The following is a 14,018-nucleotide window of genomic DNA, read 5'->3' as shown; positions in this document are numbered from 1 at the left end:
TAAAGAAAAAAACCACGGTCAAGTTTTTGATAAACATTCAAAGTTTGATAAAACAAAAATTCAGATTCAAATATTTGCCTCATGTTATTTACCAACCTGTGTTTATCAGCGATAACAGACATGCGAAACAACTGACAGATAGTTTGTCAAATTTGAGTTAGTGGAATGTTGTTGTAGTTGGGCGTGTTTGGATATTACCGGGAGAATACGAAAGGTTGGTGATCTTCAGTGCCTTTAACGTTCCAGTTTGTGACATATTTAGTTCCTTCTTACTTACAGACTTAAATAGTTATTAGAATTTGTCGTTTCCGTAAAAAAGCTGCTTTTAAAAAATTATTTCGTGAGAATCCGGCGTATATGTAAAATTTGTACGGAATCATGCCGCCTACAATTTTAATTTTGTAGTCTAACAACCTAGACGTGTGCAGAAGAGGGTGACGCTAAATTAAGAGATATTGCGTGCTTTTTCGCCAGATGAAATGAAATCCACGGTCCTCAAGATCTGGCATTCTATTTCTAATATTTAATTTTTTGTTTAGAGATTACCGCAAATATACACAGAATCGCCACACAGGAAGTTTGCCCTCAATGGATATTTTACCTCAAGTGCCCTGAGGTATTCTAAAATATCTTTTGCATATTCTACAGTAAGTATTACATCTTTGTCTCTATCCTGTATATTATACAGGGATGATTAACAAGAAGTCTGTTCTTTATTAACTCCCTGATTTTCTTCTATGGGTAGTGAATCTGCATCATTTATGGCAACATACTTTAATGTTTGTGTTAAGCTGACAACTTAATTTTCCACATTTTTCAAAGGTTTCTTTATTGCATTTTAGACACTTCCTGGCTTCAGTAGACATCTCAGATCAACGCCTTCCATGCTATGTGAGCGTAATTTATTGCCAGTTTCTGCTAGCATAGACGTCTTTTAAGTGCCATGTAGCTTAGGCCTTGTATTCACTTGCGTTCCTGCTGCAGTTAGATGATGCCTGTGGAATGCTTTTATCTGTTACCCACAAATACTGATTGCGTCAACTACACCAATGCAGTTGAGCTGCATACAATTTTAAATTTAAAAAAAAACCTACAACTTGATCACGGAGGTCTAGGGAATGTATGTCATATTATTCCATTGCTCGCTCTGCTCTTGGTATTGCATTGCCAATTTTGATGAGATCTGTAACTAGATCCTCAGGTTTTGTGTCATACTGTTCATTATTATGTTCCTCATAATAGAACAAGACTTTTTACACATAATTATCTTTTTCGTTCAGTAATTCCATTACTGCTCCAATAATCCATAAAAGAAACAAAACACGGGATTAATGAGCACAAGAATCTGGGGCCAATCAGCAAGTGACAGTAAGTCCTGTTTCTATTACCAACTGTGAAGTTCAATTGTTTTGCCTCGAGCTAATTTACTGAGAAGCAGTTACTCTCTTGTAAATTCAGTGGGGGCAGGCTCACTATCAAATGTGACATAGCTGCTAATAGTAGGTGCCCAATCATCTGTATTCTTCCAGAGGGAAACTCGCATGACAAAGCAAGTAAATTTTCTCAAGATAAATATCTGAGATTTCTCCTACAAATAAAGCTACATCATGTAACAATTGAATGAGCCATGATTGGCATAAGTCACTTGATTAAAATTACATATAGTGGGCTCAGTTTTCCATTTTTTTGCCACTGATTTTTAATGTTATGTTCCTTTAAAATAAGCCAGCATTATTAGATCACCATTTATTATTAATAGATCGGTTTGACAGAGCACTGAAAGACCTAAGTCGAAACAAGGCCCCGGGAGTAGACAACATTCCATTAGAACTGCTGACAGCCTTGGGAGAGCCAGTCCTGACAAAACTCTACCATCTCATAAGTAAGATGTACGAGACAGGCGAAATTCCCTCAGACTTCAAGAAGAATATAATAATTCCAATCCCAAAGAAAGCAGGTGTTGACAGATGTGAAAATTACCGAACTATCAGTTTAATAAGTCACAGGTGCAAAATACTAACACGAATTCTTTACAGATGAATGGTAAAACTGGTAGAAGCCGACCTCAGGGAAGATCAGTTTGGATTCCGTAGAAATGTTGGAACATGTGAGGCAATACTGACCCTACGACTTATCTTAGAAGAAAGGTTAAGGAAAGGCAAACCTATGTTTCTAGCATTTGTAGACTTAGAGAAAGCTTTTGACAATGTTGACTGGAATACCCTCTTTCAAATTCTGAAGGTGGCGAGGGTAAAATACAGGGAGCGAAAGGCTATTTACAATTTGTACAGAAAGCAGATGGCAGTTATAATAGTCGAGGGACATGAAAGGAAAGCAGTGGTTGGGAAGGGTGTGAGACAGGGTTTTAGCCTCTCCCCAATGCTATTCAATCTGTATATTGAGCAAGCAGTAAAGGAAACGAAAGAAAAGTTTGGAGTAGGTATTAAAATCGATGGAGAAGAAATAAAAACTTCGAGGTTCGCCGATGAGATTGTAATTCTGTCAGAGACAGCAAAGGACTTGGAAGAGCAGTTGAACGGAATGGACAGTGTCTTGAAAGGAGGGTATAAGATGAACATCAACAAAAGCAAAATGAGGATAATGGAATGTAATTGAATTAAGTCGGGTGATGCTGAGGGAATTGGATTAGGAAATGAGACACTTAAAGTTGTAAAGGAGTTTTGTTATTTGGGGAGCAAAATAACTGATGATGGTCGAAGTAGAGAGGATATAAAATGTAGACTGGCAATGGCAAGGAAAGCGTTTCTGAAGAAGTGGAATTTGTTAACATCGAGTATAGATTTAAGAGTGAGGAAGTCATTTCTGAAAGTATTTGTATGGAGTGTAGCCATGTATGGAAGTGAAACATGGATGCTAAATAGCTTGGACAAGAAGAGAATAGAAGCTTCCGAAATGTGGTGCTACAGAAGAATTCTGAAGATTAGATGGGTAGATCGCATAACTAAGAAGAGGAGTTTGTGCCACAACTTGACTAGAAGGAGGGATCGGTTGGTAGGACATGTTCTGAGGCATCAAGGGATCACCAATTTAGTACTGGAAGGCAGCGTGGATGGAAAAATCGTAGAGAGACACCAAGAGATGGATACACTAAGCAGATTCAGAAGGATGTAGGCTGCAGTAGGTACTGGGAGATGAAGAGGTTTGCACAGGATAGAGTAGCATGGAGAGCTGCATCAAACTAGTCTCAGGACTGAAGACCACAACAGCAACGGGGAATTCCATGTCAAATCAACAAGTGCTACAACCTGACCCTCTCAGATTTTTTTGAAACTAAGTATGCGTATATTACTCATAAATCATGACAAAAAATTTTTCACATTTTTCTGACAAAAAGTTACCAAGTAATGGACCTTCAAAAATTGAAAAGATGGCAAATTTTTTACGCACAGAACAATGTTGTTTTCTTTACAACTTATGTTCTAATTAAGATAGAACAATAAAATTTACTTCATTGGAAAGTTCTTTTAAAGAGCTTTTAACGATACCAAACATCATTAGTTTAATATATATACACAAATTGTTTAAAAAAACAATATTGTTGAATTTACCGAATTTTAAAAAACTGTTATTTTTAAAATTCTCAAAAAAATATTTGTGGAAGATACACTTTACATCTACATATTCTGAAACTTTCAACTTGGGATGAGCATGGGATCACTATCATAACCAATTTTACGTTAAGGGTGGTGCTTTAAAAATTCGTAAATACTAATGTATTTTAGATATTAGGCCTACTTCCCCCTAGCTGTATGTTGTTGTAAAATGTGGAAATTAAAAATAACTTATAATTGATAAAAGAACATATGTTTTATGCTTCTGTAATTAATAAATACAAAATGAAAACTTAAAAAAATAAATAAAAAAAACACAGAAAGATGAATACCTGAGATCAGACCTAAATTCAGTTAGTGAGTACTATTATTTACAAATAGGCATCCTATTAGTGCACTTCTTCATACTTCGAACTAATCAGTCTGTTGCACGTCAAAATTTCTGGACTGGATAACTTATATGTTCGCCCTGTAGCAGTTTGAGGGTTCACAATTGCCACTACTTCCCTACTGCTTATGGAAAGAATGTCAGTCGAGGCGGAAGTGCAGAGGCAAAGACGTTGTTGAATGACAGGTGAGGTATGAGTGGCGGCAACTTGAAATTAGCGGAGATTGAGGCCTGGTGGATAACGGGAAGAGAGGATATATTGAAGAGCAAGTTCCCATCTCTGGAGTTTGGATAGGTTGGTGTTAGTGGGAAGTATCCAGATAACCCGGACGGTGTAACACTGTGCCAAGATGTGCTGGCCGTGCACCAAGGCATGTTTAGCCACAGTGTGATCCTCATTACCAACAAACACTGTCTGCCTGTGTCCATTTACGTCACTCAGCTGAAAATGCATTACTGTACTGTGCATTGTTTGTCGCATTCTGATAATGAGTGTTTACGGCCTGTCGCCGCTCGCGGCACGGCTTGCTTTTGTGCGCACTTCCGCCGCTTACAATAAAAAAAGACAGGAATTGTCTCATTAGCGAAACCATGGCAAGAGACTGCTATTTGTTGTTACTTACACTGCTGCTTTCTTTGATAATGATCAACAAAAACCAAATAATAGACTGCGTATGATGGATAATGTTCTGAACATGAGTTTAGCGAAAATTTTTCTCCGTTTGAAAATCTTTGCAGACGCCTCTTTAGTACATTACATTCTGCACAGAAATTAGTCATCTTAGATTTAAAAATCTAGTCAATTGCCGTGCTTCATTTCTGACTGTAGCACTATTAGGCATAAGAATAATACGAATATAAACATGACATGATATGTATATTCTTCCGCGTTTGCTGTTGTCTCACTCTAGTTTCGTAGTTTATTAGGCAGACAGGATTTAAATGAGATAGCAGCAAACATGAAAGAATACATGGCAAAATGTTTATATTCGTATTATTCTTATGGTGAAGACAATACTGCATGTGATTCACAATTCATAAAAGTTCCTATTAGCAACCATCACTTCTCACAGGTAGGAAAAAATTCAGAACGTAGAGTTGGCCATATTGACAAACATCCCAGTCTTGCCAGTCGGATTTTCGTAGTAAATTGAAATGCTGCTACATTCGAAGATAATACGGAATTTTTATTTACTTCGTTGGATAATGTATGAAAGTGCAGTGGTCGAAACTCGGAGCGGAGAAAAAAAGCTCGTCTTCCACCTTTTTTTTTCTTTTATTTATTTACTGACGCAGAGGTTTTGGCGCCAGTATTTATCTTTGTGCCTGCAAAGCATGCCTGTGTAGCGCATACAGGGTGGTCAGAAAATATGTGAAATAATTGTAGGGATGTTACAGGGCAGGTTGTAGTGAGACATAAATGTTAAGAAAGAAATTCAATACGTTGCGCCGTTTCCGAGTTAGTGTTTGTATATGTGTGGATGGATATGTGTGTGTGTGCGCGAGCATATACGCGTCCTTTTTTTCCCCCTAAGGTAAGTCTTTCCGCTCCCGGGATTGGAATGACTCCTTACCCTCTCCCTTAAAACCCACATCCTTTAGTCTTTCCCTCTCCTTCCCTCTTTCCTGATGAGGCAACAGTTTGTTGCGAAAGCTTGAATTTCGTGTGTATGTTTGTGTTTGTTTGTGTGTCTATCGACCTGCCAGCACTTTCGTTCGGTAAGTCACATCATATATATATATATTTAAGAACACGAGTTATAAAGAAAACAACATTGTTCCGCGAGTCAAAAATTTTTCAATTTTTGAAAGTCCATTACTCGGTAACTTTTTATCAGAAAAATGTGAAAAAATTTAATTGTGGTACTCTTTATGAGTACTATAGGCATACTTAATTTCATTTAAATCCAAGAGGGTAAGGTTGAAAACGATGGTTTCATTTGTTGATTTGACGTGGAATGACCCCGACAGAACATTCATATGTGAACTGAAGATCTTCAAATTTTCGTGCCTGGAGCCCATAAGAGGTTTTCATTTCTAGTACTAGGAGTGAGTTCACGAATAGTTTTATGAAACATTTTTGTAAATACATTAATGTTAATTCGGTTTTACTGATCAGTACAGAGGCCTTTGTGTAATTTTACTCAAATATTTGGGTGCAGATGATTTCAAACTCCATCTTCCCATATTGATCCAGATTTTCCGGGAATTCTGTTAATCATTTCGGATTGATCCTGAGGTAATTTAGTATACAAAGTTAAGGGTGGTATCCTTCCTTAGGCAAAAGTGCAGTTAGCTCACCTGTGTCTTCCGTTGGATGCTCCACTTTGTAACTGAGCAATGAATTGTCTGAAGTGAACATAACTAATAGCTGTATTTTTGTGGTGAGATTCATGCGTTTTTCGATTGAGCTAATGTTCTGTCTCTAAAGACCTCGGCCCAACTTAAACTTCTAATGTCACCCCTCTTAATCTGTAGGTAGTTAAAACACTGGACTTACAGAGGAGTGAGGTTGAAATTCCAGATCAGCAGTGTAAATTTATGATTTCTGTTCTTGTACCAAAGAAAATATTGGGATGGTTTCTTTTAAATGGACACTCCGGATCTTGCTTTCCATCCTTCCCTTGGGCTAAGTACATAAAGACTTCATTAATGGGACATTATATCCTACTGTTCCTTCCTTCATTTTCATTTTGCACCATCCAAGCTTTATGCACTATATCAAATCCTGTGCCTGCAACACACAGAATTGCCCTCATGTTTCAAAACATTTTAGTATCCAGGAGTGTCTGGTGTGGAAAGGTTTGCACTTTTTTTACCTCTAGTGAAATTAAAAGAAAAGTTGTATCACTTTAATTGATAAAATTTGTCTGTGTGTGGTATATCCTCGAGGTAGCACAAGCACGCAAGATTGGCATGCTCCTCTTAACTTTGAGTTGTATAATGATTTAATTCAAAACTGAATAATCCTACCACAGTAAAATTATTTTTACCCATTTATTTCTAGCTTAATTGAAAAATGGAAATATTGCTTGTTTGTGCTTATCTGGTCAGATATGTTAAGACCTAAAATCATTTACTTTGGTCCAAAAAGGGGTCCAATATTCAGGAACACAATTTTCAATAAATTGACAGCAACCATTAAAAGCTTGGTTTCAGATAAAGCACAGTTTAAACAGGGTTTTGAAAGACTTTTTAATAGTCAACTCTTTCCATTCTATAGATGAATATCTTAACAGGAACTGTTAGACCAGCTTAAGTAAAAATGTGTGTTAGATTTCAGTTTTGACAGCACTTGGTCACAACAGTCACGATGAGGTATTTTATGTATGATACATTTATTAAAAGTACATAACAATGTTTCATTTTGGTAGTGTATTAAATCGGTAAATATTAGCAGTTCCAGTTTACTGTAATTTATTCACATATTTTGACAGCCTCCTGATGTGTTCCACACACATGAGAATGGTCTCATGTTGGGGCTACTGAACGTAAACTGAATCCAATCTAATCCAAAAAATGTTAAACAGTGTTTTGTACAGGATGCAGAGTGGAATGGATGAGTCATAAAGTGGGGGCAAGAGAGAGTGGTGTATGGAATATGGAGAGAGCTCACCCTAAGGCCGGAGGTAACAGTTGAATGCCAGTCTAAGAGTTTGATCAGAAATAATAAAGGAATATTTAGGGAATGAGAAAGGTGGCAGTTCCTTTATGCAGTTCCTTTGTGTGGCTGGTGGCTGCTCTTGGTGAGTAAGGTCAGAGGCAGATGGCAGCAGCCATCTGCTTAAAGTCGGAAGTCTGATGTATGAGAGAGTAGAAGCAGAGGACACAAGGCCATCCACTATGTATGACTACTAGCACTTGAGTCTGTTCTGTCTGAAGTCTCCAACACAAGAGTGGTGCAAATGCATTCTGCCTGCCAGGACCTTCCAGTGACAACACACGTGACTTGCTTGGCATGTACCCTATTGGTGAACATAGTGTGGGTATGTCAGTTTATGTAGCAGGGGGCTGAAGTTCCTTGCCAGTGGCATTTAGTGGAACGAACTACTCCTTTCCTGAAGGACAGGTTGGTTTGGCATATAGGCACTGGTGCCATTATATTTGGAGAGTACTTCAAGAACTCAATGAAAAATGTAGTTTGAGACAGAATTTGGCATAAAACTGAATATTCCCAGACTCGTTGGCCACCCTGTATGCTCCTAAGTGTATTTTTCTGCTTGATCCACCCTTCAGTAAAAAGTGTTCTTGAAAGTAATATTTTATTCTGCTAAAATAATTGTAGTATTTGTCACCATATTTCTTACATCTGTTGCAGCTATTTATTTTCATGCATTCTTAAAGTGTGGTACATGCTTCCTGTCATAGCTACATAATTAAGGATTCACACGAGTCAGCAATAGGTATCATAAGTTATGGATCCACAGGGTGACCCAGGAGTAGTGATAAATATCCAGGGATTTGACAGGAAAAGTCATTTGAAGCAAAAAAATCCAGTAAACAGGGACTTTATAATGCTTACCCTAGAAACTTTGAGCATTTCTTTGTCTTTGTTACTGTGAAATACATATCTTCTACTGAGCGAGTTCTTGTTGCTCTTAAGGTATGTGTTTTAGAGCCCTTATTTGCTGGACTGTTTTGTGTGGAGTGATCTTTTGTGTCTTACTCCTGAATACTGATCATTTGCTCTGGGATATCCTGTATTCAGCTTTTTTAGTCCTGTTGTGTGTTGGGATAGTGAACTTAAGGAGGTGGATCTATAATATTTTGATTAGTGGGCCTACATGCCAGACTCTTTGGAGAGTACCATTCATAAGAAATTTAGTGCTTGTAAAGTTCTACAACTCTTTTTGTCTGATGATGTGGGGTAGAACCTTCTGTCTTCAGAGATCGTCATATACAAAATATTCATTGTTATAATAATTGCCTCTTGATTATAAACAGCAGTATTGTCTACACTAGCCAGCAATCATATTATTGCAGACAAAATTATTCCTCATTTCAAAACTACTGAATCAGGATACAGTAATGTGCATAACCTAATTTATATAAGAGTTTGACGAGACACAGAAAACTGGAAACATGGCTTGCTGGATTGATGAGCTGATGGTAGCTGGTAACATGCAGTGATAATTGTATGTTGTGTGAAATATGTAGCCTGCATGCAGAGTGATCATTAGTGTCAATAAGAAGGTGGGGGTCATATAACTGAGCATTTCTCTGTTCCAAGTACTGTAGTCCCACAACCAATAGTAGAACTGATGTCTATAGATTTGTAAACCACTCAAAATTATGGTCCACTTTCTCTGAATCATGCATATCCAGGAAATCCATGATCATGTGTTTTCTTTTCGTAACAGTGCATTAGTTTGTGGGGACAGTGTGTTGTAGGGTCCAGATCATAGGGAGAAATCGAAAAACCAGTATTGTATTCATGTATTAACATTGATACACACAGACAGAAAGGTATAAAGAAATTTTATCTGCTACCCCAAAAGATCTTTTCCAGTTGTCGGCTGTCCAAATGATGTACTTAGTGCACCATGTCATTCATTTTAGGTGATTCATGCCTACACAAAAGATGATAGGTGACAGAGGACATCTGCTGGAGTACTTTTTCTGTCCACCACAGATATACTGATTGTTCAGTATGTCCACTTCATCACATTTACTACAGCAGTTATCCAGAGCATCATAGGAGTGTCAGCCATTTGCAGGACTGAGACGGAAATGCTCTGGCTTGCACCTCCCCCGCCCCGCCCCCTCCTCCTTTTCCCCAAATTTTTGATGAGTTCATAATAAAAGTTGTTGGAAAACTGTAACTTAAATATTACTAAGGTGCAAGATTCTGACACAAGAGCCTCCTTCATGTTGGAGATGTGGAGGAAAGACGCAATGGTGTGAAGGATATACTGCTTCGCATTCAGTATAAACTTCTCATTAGTGCTTTTATGTAGACCTCTTTTCATATATCTGAAGGTATTCTCCAGTTCCATATTTGGACAGAATAATAAAAAGATAATTGTTTATGGCTTTGTCCAAATGGTAATTAAGCCGGTAGTGCTTTATGGTCCTTAGTTGAATATTGTTTCAACAACAGGAGCAAATTTGTACATTCTATAATGTAAGAATGAGTATAGATTTCTATGAGTACGGTTTTTACAAATTTCTGTCTTTGTTTGATCATCTGACAATTTGGATTTTTCATCATATTGTCAAACCTGTGGCTTGTGGTGTGACAGAATCCCAAGATATGAGTAAAATAGTGGGTTCGCACGTTACAGAGTAAAAAAAAAGAAAAAATATATAATTTTTCTAATTTTGACACTATTTAATGAACAGCTCAGTTGTGAAGTTGTTTGCTAATCCTTGTAGGAAAATACAATGTTTCTGGGAGCATGAACATGTTGCATAGTAAAATAAAAAGTTCCTCCTTCATAACACTTCCCACACTGTAAAAGATTTCTTGTAGGTCTATACACATTACATACCCGTAAATATGTGAAACTGCTTTATAAATTAACCAGTCTGCATCGTAACGTTTCTCTGATGAATACTGTGGCACATTTAACAAATGGGCACTTACAATGTAATTAACCCCAGGTATCATTTTGTCAGCCTCCAGAATTTTTACGTTATTGAAGATTACAACTCTATTCTTGCATTAAGATATAATCGTGTCAGAGTCGAATAAATATTCACAATTTTTTTTCCGCTTGACACATAGCTGTAAATAACTATCAAATCTGAGAAGACACAGGTTACCATCACTACTATCATGTCATTCCTCTGTAATTCTTAGTGGTGCCGTCATATGGTGACAGACAAGAGGTTTCACAGGTCTGTGCTGAGAACTTGCCATCATAGTTAAGGAACAATTTGCTGCTAACTTAATTTTATTCATGAAGAACTCAAAATTGGTTTTATGGGTAAAAATGTGAAATTAGTAGAATTTCTATCTGACTGGAGGCATAGAGCAGTAGTGTATTGACAAAACCTTTAGCTCAACATTTTATGTTTCTAAAGAAACTTAAACTTTTGTTAGTGAACTAAAAAGCTTCATGCGTTGACTTATGCTCTGGAGGCTGCTAAAACTGTAGCCATTCATAACATCAGAAGCAAGTGTTATAATGTACGCTGCTACACAATTGAAGACCTTGATTCAAGAATGGGATAGCACCACTTTTTTAATGCTGTATAAGGGAAAAAGCTTCTTTCAGTAAAGGGAGATAATTCATATTTTTCAGACAACTGCTGTGCACAAAATAAAAACTGTGCTTTCATATAGTGTGTTTCTGCTTGTTTAAGGCTGGGGAGATTTGAAAATGTAGACTGATTTCCAGGACCAGGCCATTGCTTGTGCCTTGCAACTGATGTTTTGATTGCATTGATAAGAACATTAGAAAAACAAGGTGAATTAATGTACCAGAAGATTATAAAAAACTTGTTAAGAGAACATCATCAATGAAGTTCAGAGTTATTAATGTTGAAGGGTCATGTTTGAAACTGTCAGCTATCTACAGCTGATGTTTCTTGAGGATGTAAAATGAATGCAAAATTCAGTGTATCTAGATATCATATTTTTCTTTATTCAAGCACATCAGATGCCTTGTTGTGTTGTGATCACCAGAGTGCAATGTACTAGGTACTAGGAAGAGTTTGATTTTATAAAATCTGGGCAAAAAGTAACACTAACTGCTGAGCCTACATATAGCAGTAGGCTTCCCGTTAAGAATGCCAAACTCAAGGACACAGTGAAACTTGCTCGGCAAAATGTTTGTAAGAGTGGCATGTGCTGCTATGGATCTCTGATATTGGGATTGGGTCTGTGTTCCAAAAGTGATGATTCTTCCTGTTAGAGTGACTAACTTGAAAGTCAGAGCCTACAAAGTAAACTTTGACTCTTAATCAATTCATATAAATGATACATGAAATACCATTCCAGATCTTTTAAATTAGTTTTTTGTTCCTCCTGAAAAAATTGTAAAATGAGTTATCCCCTTCTTGCACTGCTGGCTTCAATTGTTTTCAGACCTGGTTCAAAAATTCATCATGGTCACCTATGAACTCGATTTATTCAAAGTATGAAAAGTTCAGCTTGGAATATCAATAATATTGTGAAAAACATAGATTGCTACTCACCATAAAGATGATGCAGACAGGCACAGCAAAGACTGTTACACATTAGTTTTTCAGTCAGAGCCTTCTTTAGAAAAGAAAAGAAAAGAAAAGAAAACAAGCACATTCACACAAGCAAGCAAACTCACACATTAATGACCACCATCTCTGGCTGCTCTAGCAACTGCCACGTTGAACAAAAGCAGCAATCATGAGTGTGATGGAGATAGAAGGGTAGGGATGGGGAGAGAGGAGTCAACCCTGTCTGACAGAGCATGCAGGGACTAGATGGTAGGAGGACAAGGCTGCCAGGTGCAGCTTCGGAGACGGAGGGGGTGGGCAGGTGATAGGAGGGAAACGGAGTGGAACAGGAGAGGAACAGAGAAGGGGGAAAGAATGGTGGGCACACTGGCAGCGAGTGGCAAAAATGAAGGTGAGGGTGAGGGGGACATGAATTGGAAGTAGGTGACAAGACAGAAGGGGTGGAAACTGTTGGATGGAGGATGTGGGGACAGTTGGTTACCGTAGGTTGAGGCCAGGATAATTTCAGGAGCAGAGGCTATATTGTAAGGATAATGCCCATTTGCGCAGTTCAGAAAAGCTGGTGGCATAGGGTAGGATCTAGATGGACTGGGTTGTGAAGCAGCCTTTGAAATCAAGCATGTTATGTTCAGCTGCATGTTGTGCCACAGTGTGTTCCACTTTGCTCTGGGCCACAGTTTGGTGGGGCCATTCATTCAGGCAAACAGTCAGTTGGTAGTCATACCAACATAAAAATCTGTGCAACTGTTGCAGCAGAGCTGGTGTGTGACATGGCTGCTTCCCCAATTGGCTTGGCCTCTGACGGGGTAGGACAGTGCTGTAACAAGACTGGAGTAGAAAGTGCTGGGTGGGTGAATTGGGCAGGTCTTACACCTGGTTCTTCCACAGGGATATAACTCCTTTGGCAAGGGGTTGGAATTGGGAGTACATAGGGAAGGGTTAGAATATTGTGGAAGTTGTGTGGGTGATGGAACTCCACTGATGAAGGAAGGGAAGGATCTTGGGTAGTATGTCCCTTGTTTCAGGGTATGATGATAGATCATCAAAGCGCTGATTAAGGATGTGGTTCAGATGTCCCAGTAATGGGTGGTACCGGGTGATGAAGGGGGCGCTTCTTTGTAGCTTGTTCTTGGAGGGGGTGGGAGGATTGGGGGTGTATGGAGTTAGGGCATGGGAAATCAGTTTGCAGACTAGGTCTAGGGGTTAGTGCTTGAGTTTGAAGGCCTTTGTGAGACTTTCAGCTTTGCAGATAAGCCATCTCCGGATAGCTAGGCTGTGTTGGGGCAGTCTTTTGATGTGGGAGGGTTGGCACCTGTCAAAATGCTGGTGGCACTGTTGACGTTAGATTTAATGTGGACACAGGTGTGGATGGAGCCATCAGAGAGGAGGAAGTAGGTGCCCAGGATAATGGCACACACTGGGTTGAGGTGGTCAAGGTGAAGAGCATGGGAGAGAAGGTGTTGAGGTTCTGAAGGAATGTTGATAAGGTGTCTTGGCTGTTATTCCAGATAATGAGGATATCATCAGTAATCCTGAACCAGACCAGCAGTTTGGGAGACTAGGAAGGTTTCCTCTAGATGGCCCACAAACAGATTGGCATGGGAGGGTGCCATGGGTGTGACTATGGCTGTGCTGCAAAGGGATACGTTACATTCAAAGAAATAACTGTTAAAAAAGTTAGTAAGGTGTATATGGAATGAGGTAGTTTTTTGGATTCTGGAGGATATTCGGAGAGGTAGTGTTAAATAGTGGGAAGACCATAAGTGTGGGGGATGTTTTTATAGAGGGAGTGGTGTCTACAGTGACAGGTAGGGATCCAGGAGGTAAGTTGGTGGGGATGGTGAAGGAAGGAAGTGGTTGGTATCTTTGACGTGGGAGGCTAGGTTTTGGAAATTGAT

General features: G+C 38.6%; 1 protein-coding gene across 4 annotated transcripts in view; it reads left to right on the top strand.

Moving 5' to 3' along the window:
- The first annotated feature begins 125 nt into the window (after positions 1-125).
- The window catches only part of LOC126480948 (ras-specific guanine nucleotide-releasing factor RalGPS2), a 365,602-nt gene continuing 351,709 nt past the window's right edge, over positions 126-14,018 (top strand). For 2 of the 4 annotated variants that reach the window (XM_050104372.1, XM_050104371.1), the window contains exons 1-2: positions 168-214; positions 540-647. The gene's annotated coding sequence lies outside the window, so the exon portion shown is untranslated. Of the gene's footprint in view, positions 215-539; positions 648-14,018 lie in introns of all 4 variants that reach the window. The other 2 variants (XM_050104370.1, XM_050104373.1) reach the window with 2 other exon arrangements.

The sequence above is a fragment of the Schistocerca serialis genome, chromosome 5 (assembly GCF_023864345.2).
Source record: "Schistocerca serialis cubense isolate TAMUIC-IGC-003099 chromosome 5, iqSchSeri2.2, whole genome shotgun sequence".
NCBI classification, from domain to species: Eukaryota; Metazoa; Arthropoda; class Insecta; order Orthoptera; family Acrididae; genus Schistocerca; species Schistocerca serialis.
The sequence above is the reverse complement of the archived record's forward strand: the minus strand, read 5'-3'. Positions and strand labels throughout refer to the sequence as shown.